The following is a 13772-nucleotide window of genomic DNA, read 5'->3' on the forward strand; positions in this document are numbered from 1 at the left end:
TCTCTCTCTCTCTCAAAAATAAATATATAAAATATCCTTAAAAAAAAAAAAAAGGCAAAGCAGAGAAGGTGAACTTATTGTGGTCATTTAATTTTAACCCAGCCCATCCAAAATTTGATTTTTCTTTTTTTCTGTTTTTTTTTTTTTTTTCCAAAATTTGATTTTTTCCAACACACAATCAATATCGAAAATTAGTCAGGGGCTCCTGGGTGGCTCAGTTGGTTAAGTACGCCTGAACTGGGCTCAGGTCATGAATTTAGGGTCCTGAGATCAAGCTCTGCATTGGGCTCTGTGCTTAGCAAGGAGTCTGCTTCTCCCTCTCCCTCTACCCCTTACCCTACTTGTGCTTTCTCTCTCTCTCTCAAGTAAATAAATAAAATATTTTTTAATAAATAAAATATTTATGTAAAAAACTAGTCACATTCTTTTCTTTTCCAGCCAAGTCTTCCAAATCTGGTGTGTTGTTTACATTTAGAGCACATCTCAACTTGAACTGGCCACGTTTCAAGGGCTCATAAGCCAGTAACAGGTAACTCATTGTTAGTATTTTGGCTAATGAAATAATTCTAGACATTTTTTCAGATTTAAGTTTGAATTTTCAGCAAGGCAGCTTTATCCGGGGTGATGCACACTTCCTTTTTTTTTTTTTTTTAAAGATTTTATTTACTTATTCATCGAGATGCAGAGAGACAGAGAGAGAGGCAGAGACACAGGCAGAGGGAGAAGCAGGCTCCATGCAGGGAGCCTGACGTGGGACTCGATCCAGGGTCTCCAGGATCACGCCCTGGGCTGCAGGCGGCGCTAAACTGCTGCGCCACCGGGGCTGCCCGATGCACACTTCCATTAAGGGTCCACAGCTTTGTCTCTTCTGTGACACAAGCATCAGTAAATATGCTAAGGAATGAATGAATGTGCCTACGGAACTGCCTGTTATTCATCCATTTGTGGGTCTCTCACCAGTTTCCTTTCTTATAAACATGTTTAAAAAGAGAAATTAAAAAAAAATAAAAATAAAAAGAGAAATTGCAGTGCCACTGGTTACACAGTTTGGATTTCTCATTTAACACACCCTATGTTTTTCCCAGGTCACTAAATGCTTCCTTAAACTAGCTTGCAGTTTGAAAGTATGTTGCATTCTAGATCTTTTCCCTAATGTTGGAACACTTAGGTTGTTTCCTGAATGTTACTGTTAGAACAAATCATTCTTTAAGGAGGTGATGTAACTAGTTGATTAAAATGTTGTGTTTTTGCTGGGGATTTACCCCAAAGATACAGATGCAATGAAACACAGGGGACACCTGCACCCCGATGTCTCTAGTAGCAATGTCCACAATAGCCAAACTGTGGAAGGAGCCTCGGTGTCCCTCGAAAGATGAATGGATAAAGAAGATGTGGTCTGTGTATACAATGGAATATTCCTCAGCCATTAGAAACGACAAATACCCACCATTTGCTTCGATGTAGTTGGAACTGGAGGGTATTATGCTGAGTGAAATAAGTCAATCGGAGAAGGACAAACATTATATGGTCTCATTCATAGTGAAAGGGAATAAAGGGGAATAAAGGGGAAAGGAGAAAAAATGAGTGGGAAATATCAGAAAGGGAGACAGAACATGAGAGACCTCTAACTCTGGGAAACGAACTAGGGGTGGTCGAAGGGGAGGTGGGCGGGGGGTGGGGGTGACTGGGTGACGGGCACTGAGGGGGGCACTTGACGGGATGAGCACTGGGTGTTATTCTGTATGTTGGCAAATTGAACACCAATAAAAAATAAATTTATAAAAAAAATAAAATTTTGTGGTTTGGGACACCTGGGTGGCTGAGCCGCCTGCCTTCTGCCCAGGGTGTGATCCTGGAGTTCCGGGATCGAGTCCCACATCAGGCTCCCTCCATGGAGCCTGCTTCTCTCTCTGCCTATGTCTCTGCCTCTCTTTCTCTGTCTCTCATGAATAAATAAATAAAAATCTTTAAAATAAAATGTTGTGGTTTGGTGGACACCTGGCTGGCTCAGTCAGAGAGAGCATATGACTCTTACTCTTGGGATCCTGAGTCGGATCCTAGCTCTACTTTGGGAGTAGAGATTGCTTTTTTAAAATATTGTGGTTTGAATCAAATATTTATGCACAAAATAGAACCATTGAAGTTCAACAAGAAAAGGAGAAAGTAAGATTTTGAGACTTAAAACCCAGAAATTAAAAAAAAAGTTTCTTCTTTGTCTATGACACAAAAATAAAACTGTTGTATGGCAAAAATATTCAAAGCAAACAGCATGAGTCTGCCCATGAGTCCTGTCCATGTACTTTAATAAAATCGCCTTTTTGCACACACACACATACATATACACATATTTGTATATATACATACATATTACATACATATTACATACATACATATTACAAAATAAATAAATTTATTTATTTAAGTATTCTCTACACCCAATGTAGGGCTTAAATTCCCAACCCTGAGATTAAGAATCACATGCTCTATCAACTGAGCCAGCCAAGGGCCTCATTGCCTTGTATGTGTATATATATATATATAACTCTCTGTGTGTCTCTCATGAATAAATAAAATCTTTTTAGGGATCCCTGGGTGGCGCAGCGGTTTGGCGCCTGCCTTTGGCCCAGGGCGCGATCTTGGAGACCCGGGATCGAATCCCACATCAGGCTCTCAGTGCATGGAGCCTGCTTCTCCCTCTGCCTATGTCTCTGCCTCTCTCTCTCTCTCTCTCTGTGACTATCATAAATAAATAAAAAATTAAAAAGAAAAAAAAAAAAGAAAAAAAAATCTTTTTAAAAAATATTTTTTTTATTTATTCATGAGAGACACAGAGAGAGATAGGCAGAGACACAGGCAGAGGGAGAAGCAGGCTCCATGCCAGGAGCCTGACGTGGGACTCGATCCCGGGACCCCCCGGATCATGCCCTGGCCTGAAGGCAGCACTAAACTGCTGAGCCACCCGGGCTGCCCTAAATAAAATCTTTTTTAAAAAATCTTGCATGTGAATGTCCATACCAACTGTATTTATTGGGAAAGAACCCAAATGTCCTTCAGCAGATGAATGGATAAAGCCACTGTGGTTTATCCATATTAGCATTAAAAATAAATATACTACTGATCTCCAACAGGGATGAATCTCAAAGTAAACATGCTGAGTGAAAGAAGCCAGACCATAACGAGTGCATTCTATCCCATTCCATTGATATACAATTCTGGAAGAAGCAACATAATCTGTAGTGACAGAAGGCAAGTCATGAGTACACAGGACAATGGGAGGAGCCAGTGGGAGGGGTTCCCAAGAAGCACCAGAAAGCCTGGGTGTGATAGAAATGTTCACTACCTGGATCATGGTGATAGTTTCACAGGCATATGCGTGTGTCAGTATCAATTACATTGTGCCCTTGAAATGTGCCAGATTATGGCCGAGTTGATTCACCTTCAGCATGGGGTATTAGTCATCTTCGGCGGCCAGAACAACATGCTGAGTGGCTTAAACGGCAGAGGTTTATTTCTCACAGTACTGGAGGCTGGGGAGGCAAAGATCAAGGTACTGGTAGATTTGATTCCTGAGGAGAGCTCTCTTCCTGGCTTGCAGGCAGCCGCCTTCTCAATGCGTCTTCACATGAATCTCCCTGTGCTTCATTTTATAAGGCCACCAATGCCATAGTGGGGGCCCCACCCTTATAACCTAATCACCTGCAAAAGCCCCTGTCTCCAAATACCATCAAATTGGAGGGTTAGGGTTTCGACATATGAATTGTAAGGGAGTGCAAACATTCTTTCGATAACAATTTTTTTTTTATAACAATTTTTTAAGTGAGGATGTTTAAACACACAGAAAGTCCTCAGAAGTGATGGAGAAAAAATTCCAGGTAAACATTCTCAAAGTTTTGTGTGGACTCATGATTAGGAAAGAGGGACTTCTCCAGCATATATTTTTTAATTTTTTAAAAAGATTTTATTTATTTGACAGAGAGAGAGAACAAGCAGGGGGAGTGGCAGGCAGAGGGAGAGGGAGAAGCAGACTCCGCGCTGAGCAGGGAGTGAATCTCAGGACCCTGGGATCATGACCTGAGCCGAAGGCAGAGGCTTAACTGACTAAGCCACCGGGTGCCCTAGCATCTCTTTTTTAGACTTTTTGGGTTTGGTGCAATGTAAATGTATTACCCATTCAAAAAGGTCACTTACAAAAAAGGGTCAAGATTAAAAAAAAAAAAAAAAGATCCAGTGATTTGGAACTAGAAAGAACTAGATTAAAATCTTGGCTCTTCCAAGATTTGTGACTTTGGCCAAGTATTTGAACATCTGAACCTCAGTCTTCCCAACAATCAAAAAGGGAAAGGAACACAGTCCTTTCCAGGACTGATTTGAGAATGACATTAGATGCACTGTGCACAGGCCTGATGCTATAAAAGTGAGTGCTAAATAAAGGCGCACTGTGATGGTTATTATTCCTTCTTAGTGAATTCAGAGTTGTTGGCTGTTAGGTTCACATGCACACAAGCTCCCGGGCTAGGAGGACTGCGAGTCAGGGTGCAGATGGAGAGCCCTTCTTATTCCTTTCTGGGGACACACCCACAATCTGATTCATCCTTTTTCCCCTGAGCTTCTGAGCCTCCTGCTCCACAGCTGACCTTTCCTGGTGACCTAGATGTGACCAGAGGCCGACAGGAAAGGGCATGAGCAATGGGTGGAGGTGGTGAGGGCCATTCCCTGGGCAGAGGCCAGCAGCCTCCTTGGGGTGCCTGCATATATGGCCCAGGCCCTCTGGGCTTGTTTGGAATGGACTGGGCACATGACCCAGGCTATGGTGTGTTTTTCATTCTCTTTCTACAACCTGGGCCATCCATTCTTTACCCTCTTCACCTGGTTGATCATAGTATCTGTCAGCTTCTGGGCCTCTGCCCTAGGAAGCCTGGCCTGATGGGATTGGTCCCTTTTCTGGGTTCTCCTAGGTTCACCTGCTTCCCTCATGACTGACCATCCAGTATTAAAATTAAAGATAAAGGACACCTGGGTGGCTCAGTGGTTGAGCATCTACCTTTGGCTCAGGTTGTGATCCCGGGGTCCTGGAATCAAGTCCCGCATTGGGCTCCCTGCAGGGAGCCTGCTTCTCCCTCTGCCTATGTCTCTGCCTCTTTCTGTGTTTCTCTCATGAATAAATAAATCTTTAAAAAATAAAAATAAAGGTAAAATGATCAGCCTTAGATCAAACTTCCAGTTATAAAATAAGTAAGTCTCAGGGATGTAACATACAGCATGGCAACTATAATTACCTGTAGCATGTATTTGAAAGCTGCTGAGAGGATAGATCTTAAAATTTCTCATCACAAAAACAAAAAAGTTTTGTAACTATGGAGAGGGACAGACGGTAATCATACTTATAGTGGTGATCATTTCGCAACCTATACAAATATAGGATCATTATGTTGTATACCTGAAACTAATATGATGCTATATGTCAATTATCTCAATAAAAAAATTAATTTTTAAAAATTGCAATAAACAGTGCTAGGAAGCGACATGCAGACATCACGTGCTTCCTGGTATGCACAGAAAAAATGTCTAATCTGGAGGACACATCAGACAAATGCAAGGTAAGGGACATTCTATAAATAACTGGTGTGTAGACTTCAGAAATGCCAATGCCATGAAGGTCAAGGAAGGACCAAGGAATCGGTCCAGATTGAGGGGTGCTAAAGAGACAAACAATATGCAGCATGTGATCCTGGATGGGATCCCAAGAGAAAGCACGGCTGTCAAGGACATAGTGGAATCTGGACTGTAGATTAGATACAGGCGATGTGTCAGGGTCACATTTCCTGGCGTTGGGAACCGGACTGCGGTGCCCAAGAGAGTGGCTTTGGTCTCAGCAGAAGGCAAAGGCGCGTATCGTGTCTGCAACGTATCCCCACGCTATTCAGAGAAAACTAATGTGTGTGTGTATGTTTGCTGAGTATATATCACCTTTCCTTTTCCCTCTCTCTGTGTATGTTATATCCCTATCTATACCTGTATTTTATATCTATGGGCATATGTATTATATACATCTCTGTATATATATTATATGTATGCATATGTAGGTGTTTCTGTACATTAATGTGGCTCTTTTCATGTATATGTGGAATTTGTGTTTTATATATAACACATATATATGTGTGTATTATATATATAATATATATTAATATGTATATTAATATGTCCCTACACGTGTGTATTAAATATATATTTATGTATATATGTGTATTATATATAATCTGTGTATATTCTATATATGTAGTTCTCTACATATAAATATGTGTATTATATGTATGTCTATTTCCATAAATATTTGTTTGATATATGCATCTCTCAAAATATTTGTGTATATATATAAACATATATATACATACATAGCGTGTGTGTATTACACATCTATATCTATATTTACATGGAATTTATAGATAGAATGATAAACCTAGTTGAACAAGTTAACAATTGGTGAATCTCTATGAAAAGTGTACAGGAAGGATGCCTGGGTGGCCCAGCGGTTGAACACCTGCCTTCAGCCCAGGGTGTGACCCCGGAGTCCTGGGATTGAGTCCCATATTGGGCTCCCTGCATGGAGCCTGCTTCTCTCTCTGCCTGTGTCTCTGCCTCTCTCTCTCTCTCTTTCATGAATAAATAAAATCTTTTTTTATAAAAGTATACAGGAGGTCTATGATCTCTTCTTGCAATATTTCTGTAAGTTGAATTTATTATTTTTTAAAGGTTTTATTTATTTGAGAGAGAGAGAGAGAGCGAGAGAGCACAAGCACGGGGAGCAGCAGAGGGAGAGAGAGCAGACCCCAGTGAGCAGGGAGCCCAATGTGGGGCTCAATCCCAGGACCCCAGTATCATGACCTGAGCCAGATACTTAATCAGCTGAACCACCTAGGTGTCCATAGAAGTTGAAATTATTTCAAAATTTAAAATTTTTTAAAAAGGGCAGCCCGGGTGGCTCAGCGGTTTAGCGCCGCCTTCAGCCCAGGGTGTGATCCTGGAGACCTGGGATGGAGTCCCACGTCGGGCTCCCTGTGCAGAGCCTGCCTCTCCCTCTGCCTGTGTCTCTCTCTGTGTCTTTCATGAATAGATAAATAAAATCTTAAAAATAATAATAATAAAATAAAATAAATTTTTTTTAAAAAGGAAGATACTACAAGATCACGTGATCTGTCTCCTCGGGCAAGGTTTTCCGAAAAGAACCTAAAGTGTAAGCTCTTTTCAAGCTCCTACATAAACATTTGAGATTTAAAAATAAAGCATATCTTTTCGAAAATTTAGAAAGAAAAAATATCTGCAATATTAAAGTTAACACGTTTAATTAAATGTCTACAAAATGTGATGTGATATCAACTTAACTGCAACTCAGCTCCACGTAGATCACCCATCCCAGGGCCCTGGTTTCCCCACCGATTTGTGAAGTCTTGAGGACAGGACTGTGTCAACCCACCCTGGGTTGTATCCCCACCAGATGGCACAGGGCCTGGCACATGATGGGTAATGAAGCAACATTTGCAGAACATAGGAGGTGAACCAGTGCTGGGTCTGGCCCCCAGGGCTCGAATCCCTGTGAGGGCAATGACATGATCTTGATTTGCACTGAGTCTCTGGTACAATGGAGAAGTCCCCTCCAGTGTTTGCAGGGCCGGGGCAAGAGTCTAAGTGGAAGTCCATACGCCATATATCTAAATATGTGAAGTTCTGCATGAAGCTAACTGTGATAGGGTGTTCACCAATGGCCCCCAATGCTTCATGCCTAGTGACACCCATACCCTTGTGTAGCTTTGGCTGTTGGGGCATCAGCAAATGAGATTCAAGCAAAGGCTTTAATCATCTTAGGTCTTGGATCTTATTCTCTTGCAAGGCTGCCATTGCCATGTAAGAAGCTCAGGCAATCCTGCTGGTAAGGCTGCACAGAGGAGAACTGAGGGGTGCTGTTAGCCCCACTAGCCACCAGCACTAAGCGCTCACCTTGGATCATCCATTCCCAGTGGAGCTCAGGTGACTCTTGAGTGACCCCAGAGAAACAAACTGCCCCACCAAGGCCCCTGAATATGGCTTTGAACCCCTAAGTGCTGAGAAAGTTTGTTATACAGCGATAATAGGCAATTAATGCATTAATCAACCCCTGTCAAATAATAAAATATGTCCTATCCTAGTCATTAAATATATTATTAAATGTATCTTCAAAATGATATGAAAGGCCAGGTTCAAATTTATTATTTTTTTTTCGTCTTCTCAAGATTTCAATTATTTTTTTTTATTGTGAAATACACATAATGGAAAATTGACCGTTTTAATCATTTTATTTATTTATTTATTAAAATGTGTTATTTATTCATGAGAGACACAGGGGCGCAGACACATAGACACATAGGCGGAGGGAAAAGCAGGCTCCCCATGGGGAGCCCGATGTGGGACTTTTTTTTTTTTAAAGATTTTATTTATTTATTCATGAGAGACACACAGAGAGAGAGAGAGAAAGGGAGGCAGAGACACAGGCAGAGGGAGAAGCAGGCTCCATGCAGGGAGCCTGACGCGGAACTCGATCCCAGGACTCCAGGATCAGGCCCTGGGCTGAAGGGAGCGCCAAACCCCTGAGCCACCTGGGCTGCCCCCGATGTGGGACTTGATCCCAGGACCCGGGATCATGCCCTGAGCCAAATGCAGACATTCAACCACTGAGCCACCTAGGTGCCCCCATTTTACTTATTTATTTTTATTTTTAAAATTTTTAAAATTTTTTATTATTTCTTATTTTTCAAAAGCTTTTATTTATTTCAGAGAGAGAGAGAGTACAAGAGAGAGAGCATGAGCACGGGGAGGGGCAGAGGGAGAGGGAGAAGCAGATTCCCCACTAAGTGGGGAGCCTGATGTGGGGCTCAATCCTAGAACCCTGGTATCATGATCCAAGCTGAAAGCAGATGCTTAACCAACTGAGCTATCCAGGCACCCCCATTTTAATTTTAAAAAATTTTTTAATTATTTATTTATTTATTCATGAAAGACACAGAGAGAGAGAGAGAGAGAGAGAGAGAGAGGCAGAGAGTTAGAGACACAGGCAGAAGGAGAAGCAAGCGCCCCCATTTTAAGTTATACAAGTTATATACATTCATGGTGTATTACCATCATCATTACACAGTTCCAGAACTTCTTCATCACACTAAATGAAAACTTTGTACCCCTGGTCTAGAAGCTTCAGTAAGCACATTCCTGCTCCCACAACTCCTCCCCTGGTGGGGGAAGTTCACCCTGACAGCGCAGTGCCATCACAGAAGCCCTCTCGCCCAGGTCTGAGGCTGGTACTAGCAATGGAAAATCACCAGCCCAAAGGCAGTGACCAAAGCCCTCAGGGATGTGCAAAAGACAGAGCATGGACGGGACTGCGTCACAGGGCAATGATGGGGTGGGAAGGCTTGCTCTGGCCAAAGAGGTGACTTCCCATCAGTTCTGGCCCATTGCAAATGAACAGGACTGCAGATCACCCTTGCTTCTCCTTCTAATTTTGCAAGGGAAACCAAAAATCTAGATTTTTGTTAGAAAGCTACTGATATTCAAAATCCTGGGCAGATCAAAACAAGCATATCTTCAGGGAGTTTGGCCAATGGGGCTCAGTGTAGGATCATGCAAGGTCTGTGCCTAAAACATGGGCAACAGGTGGGCCCTAGAGGAGAAATGGCAGAGGGGGGTTGGCTTCTGCAAATGTGGACAGGTGACAGGATTGTAACTCAAGGGAGAGGCATTAACTGTACCCACTGTCAGCCCCTGGCAGAGCTCAAAACAGAATACAGTTGCAGCAGGTTTAAGCCCAATAGTAGCTCCCAGTCTTCCTGGGAGACTAGCCCCTTCACACTTCCTTTCTCGGGTCATGTGACCACTTTGTGCCCCATTTTCCTCTGCTTCTTTAATTTTTTTTATTCTGTTTTAATTTTTTTTAAGTAGCCTCCACACCCAATGTGGGGTTTGAACTCACAACCCTGAGATCAAGAGTCATATGCTCTACCATCTGGGCCAGCCAGGCACCCCTCCTCTTCTTTAAAATGGCGATTAAGGGACACCTGGGTGGCTCAGCAGCTGAGCCTCTGCTTTTGGCTCCAGAAGTGATCCCAGGATCCGAGATCAAGTTCCACTTAGGGCTCCTGTGGAAAGCCTGCTTCTCCCTCTGCCTGTGTCTCTGCCTCTTTCTCTCTCTGTCTCTCATGAATAAATAAATAAATATTTTTTTGTAATAAAATAAAATGGAGATTAAGGGGCACCTGGGTGGTTAACTCGGTCAAGTGAATACCTTCAGCTTAGGTCATGATCCCGGAATCCTGGGATCAAGCCCTGTGTCAGGCTCTTTGCTCAGTGAGGAGTCTGCTTCTCCCTCTCTTTCTGCTGCTCCCCCTGCTTGTACTCTCTCTCTCTCTCTGTCAAATTAAGTTAATTAAAATCTTTAGAACAGGGCAGCCCCAGTGGCTCAGCGTTTAGCGCCGCCTTCAGCCCAGGGCGTGATCCTGGAGACCTGGGATTGAGTCCTACGTCGGGCTCCTGCATGGAGCCTGCTTCTCCCTCTGCCTGTGTCTCTGCCTCTCTCTCTCTCTCTCTCTCTCTCTCTCTGTCTCTAATAAATAAAAAATCTTAAAAATAAATAAATAAAATCTTTAGGACAATAAAATAAAATGGAGATTAAAACAGTACCATGCCAACCTCATGGGGCATGCTAAGTGAATGAATGTACGTAAAATATTTCAAATAGTACCAGGCACAGAGCTGGCACTAATTAATCCTTGGCCATTGTATTGGTTATCTATTGTGTTAGCTGTATGTTGGTTCCAGTGTGGGGGGAATCTCATGAGGTTGCTCACCCATGTCAGCCGAGGCTGCATCATTTGGAAGCTTGACTGGGGCTGTAGGATCTGCTTCCAAAATTCTCCCTTGGGAGTGCCTGGGTGGCTGTTGGTTAAGCATTGACTCTTGATTTTGGCTCAAGTCATGATTTCAGGGTCGTGAGATCGAGCCCCACGTTTGGCTCTGCATTCAACCCGAGGGGTGGGGGGAGGTGGTCTCCTTCATTCCCCCTCTTTCTCCCTCTGCCCCTCCCCCCTTCTCTAAAACTAAATAAATAGCTCCCTTGCAGGGTGGACAAGCTGATGTTGGTTGTTGTTGGGGGAGGAGTCCAGTTCTTCATCTGGCCGTGTAGATCTCTCAGATCTCTCGAAAGGGTTGCTTGAGTGTCCTCAGGGCCCGGAGGCCAGCTTCTCCCAGAACAATTGATCTAATCAAGGGCAAAACAGAAGCCACTTTTTTTTTTTTTTTTTTAAATGATTTAACCTAGGAAGTTGCACACACCAACGTTTCGATAATATCCTCTTGGTCAAGCCAGAGGGATGAACTACTATAGGGCATGGATTTCAGGAGGCAAGGACCACCGGGCTACTATGAACAAAGGTGGCATATCACGGCTGCCAAGAACACAGTTGTGAGTCAGCTAGCCTGATTTCAAATCCTAGCTCTGTTCAGATAATCGTGAGAGTTTGAACAAGTACTTAATCTCTCTTTCACCATGTCCTCATCTATAAAATAGAATAATAATAGCTCCTAACTCATTTGGAGTTGCTATGAGGATTAAGTGGATATATAATCACTTTAGGACAATACTGGCATAGGTTATGGACACAGTAGGTGTTTGCTGCTATTTTTATCCATAAGCAGCCCCTCCTCCAACAGATTAGCTCTTCCTGTCCCATCCACCAGAAGACCCAATGATTGGAGATTACTAAAGACCGACTGAGGGATCCCTAGTAACCTAGGTTCTAGAGACACAGATGGAAAGACACTCCTCGGGGCACCTGGGTAGCTCAGTGGTTGTGTGTCTCTCATGTATAAATAAATAAAATCTTAAAAAAGAAAAAAAAAGGAAAGACACTCCATGAGACCATGTACTGTGCCAGATTGAAATCTCCCAAAAGTAGGGAGCATCAACTGTCCATAGACAGGCCAAAAAAAATCCATTTCACTGCTTCCCTGGTTTGGTGAGAGATTCCAGGCCACATGTCACCTTCCTAATGCTATTGGCTTTGACCAGAGTAGCCAACATGGGGATAGGAGCGTCTTACCCACCGCTACGGTCCCAGCACAGTAGCTGTCACACAGTAAGTACTCAAGAAATAATTGATTGGCGGGACTGTGTCATCGCTGGGTCGGAGGGTATGTTCCACAGGGCAGTTTTTAGGATGCAGTTCAGAGCCAGCTCCCGGCCACTGAACAAATTCTTTTTTTTTTTTTTAAAGATTTAATTTATTTATTTATGAAAGACAGAGAGAGGCAGAGACATAGGCAGAAGGAGAAGCAGGCTCCCTGTCTATGGGGAACCTGATGCGGGGCTGGATCCCAGGACCTTGGGATCATACCCTGACCTAAAGGCAGACACTCAACGGCTGAGCCACCCAGGTATCCCTGGACAAATTCTTTTGTAGCATGTACACCGCAGGTGCCTCTAAGAGCTTTTGGCATGTTTTATACCCTCCAAAACATGACACAGAGGAAGCCGTCCCTGCAAAGTGTATCAAGAAAAGTCCATCATCAGCTTGAGAAACTGACTGCTGACTTCTCTCAGTGCAAGAAGCCAGGAAAGAAGAAGACAGCACACTCTGATAATTATAACACCCTCTCGGAGAGAAGCCAGGGCCAGGGGGTGGACAGGCGAGCTGCCAGGGCAGATGGTGGCTGTCTGGATCTACTCCTTGTAGTTTTTCCTTCCTGTCCTTCCCATCTGCCTGTCACTGCTGCCGGGATCAGCCATCCTGGCATCTGGCCCGGGTGGCCGAGGGTAGGAGTGGTGACCTGCACGTCAGCCCCGGGGCATGCAGTTTCAGATTCCAGAGGCTGAGCTGGCTCGGAGCCCTGCTGAGTCAACTATGTTTTTCTGGCCCATGCTCCAAGCCAAGCTGCCCAGGGTTCTTCCTGGCACGCAGGATTTTCTTTGCCTCAATTTCCTGACAGAGAGTATTGGGGAGCTGGTGGAGCAGGAGGGGGAGAACTTTGGTCAAAGTTTGTTGAATGAGGGGGTGCCTGGGTGGCTCGCTGGGTTAAGGGACTGGCTCTTGGTTTCTGCTAGGGTCATGATGTCATGGGTTGTGGGATGGAGGCCTGTGTTGTGCTTGGAAGACTCTCTCCCTCTGCCCCTCCCCCCACTCTGCGCAGGCGCGCTCTCTCTGTCTCAAAATAAATAAATCTTTAAAAAAAAAAAAAGTTCAAAGAATGCTTAGACTCTTGAAATGAACATGGTCCAGCCCCACAGCCTCACTTAGTTCCTTCTTTTGTCCCTACCCCAGACTCAGTGTTGGGCTCTCTCCACTGGGAATTACTAACGAGAACAGAGGACTGTTTGTTGAATGAATGAATGAATGAATGAATGAATGGAAGAGACCTCCTCTTTCCATGTATCACCTCTTCCTTCCTGTTCCAAGGTGTCTACTTTGACACAAGCAGAGATCGATGACACTGCAGACCCTGGGGTCGAGGGGGCGCCCTGGGGGGGGGAGCACCTTGCGGGGGGTGCCCGAACTGGAAAGACCCTGGGCCACCCCTAGGGCACCGAGTTGTGGGAAGTGGGATGAGAGACGTTCGAGGATCCCACAAACACATCTGCAGTGACGGATCCTTGAGCGGGAAGGAGCGTGAGAGCCCAGAGACGTCTCCCTAGGGTCCAGCCTGGTCTTGGGCCACTTGCTCTCCGGGAAGTCTCCGGAGGCGGGGATTTGAGGTGT

At 44.1% G+C, this 13772-nt stretch overlaps 1 protein-coding gene across 8 annotated transcripts in view; it reads left to right on the forward strand.

Annotated features, from left to right (window-relative positions):
• Positions 1–13772, forward strand: part of HNRNPM (heterogeneous nuclear ribonucleoprotein M) — a 277288-nt gene that overhangs the window by 170875 nt on the left and 92641 nt on the right. The window lies entirely within an intron of this gene.

The sequence above is a fragment of the Canis lupus genome, chromosome 19, assembly GCF_048164855.1.
Source record: "Canis lupus baileyi chromosome 19, mCanLup2.hap1, whole genome shotgun sequence".
Classification (NCBI taxonomy): domain Eukaryota; kingdom Metazoa; phylum Chordata; class Mammalia; order Carnivora; family Canidae; genus Canis; species Canis lupus.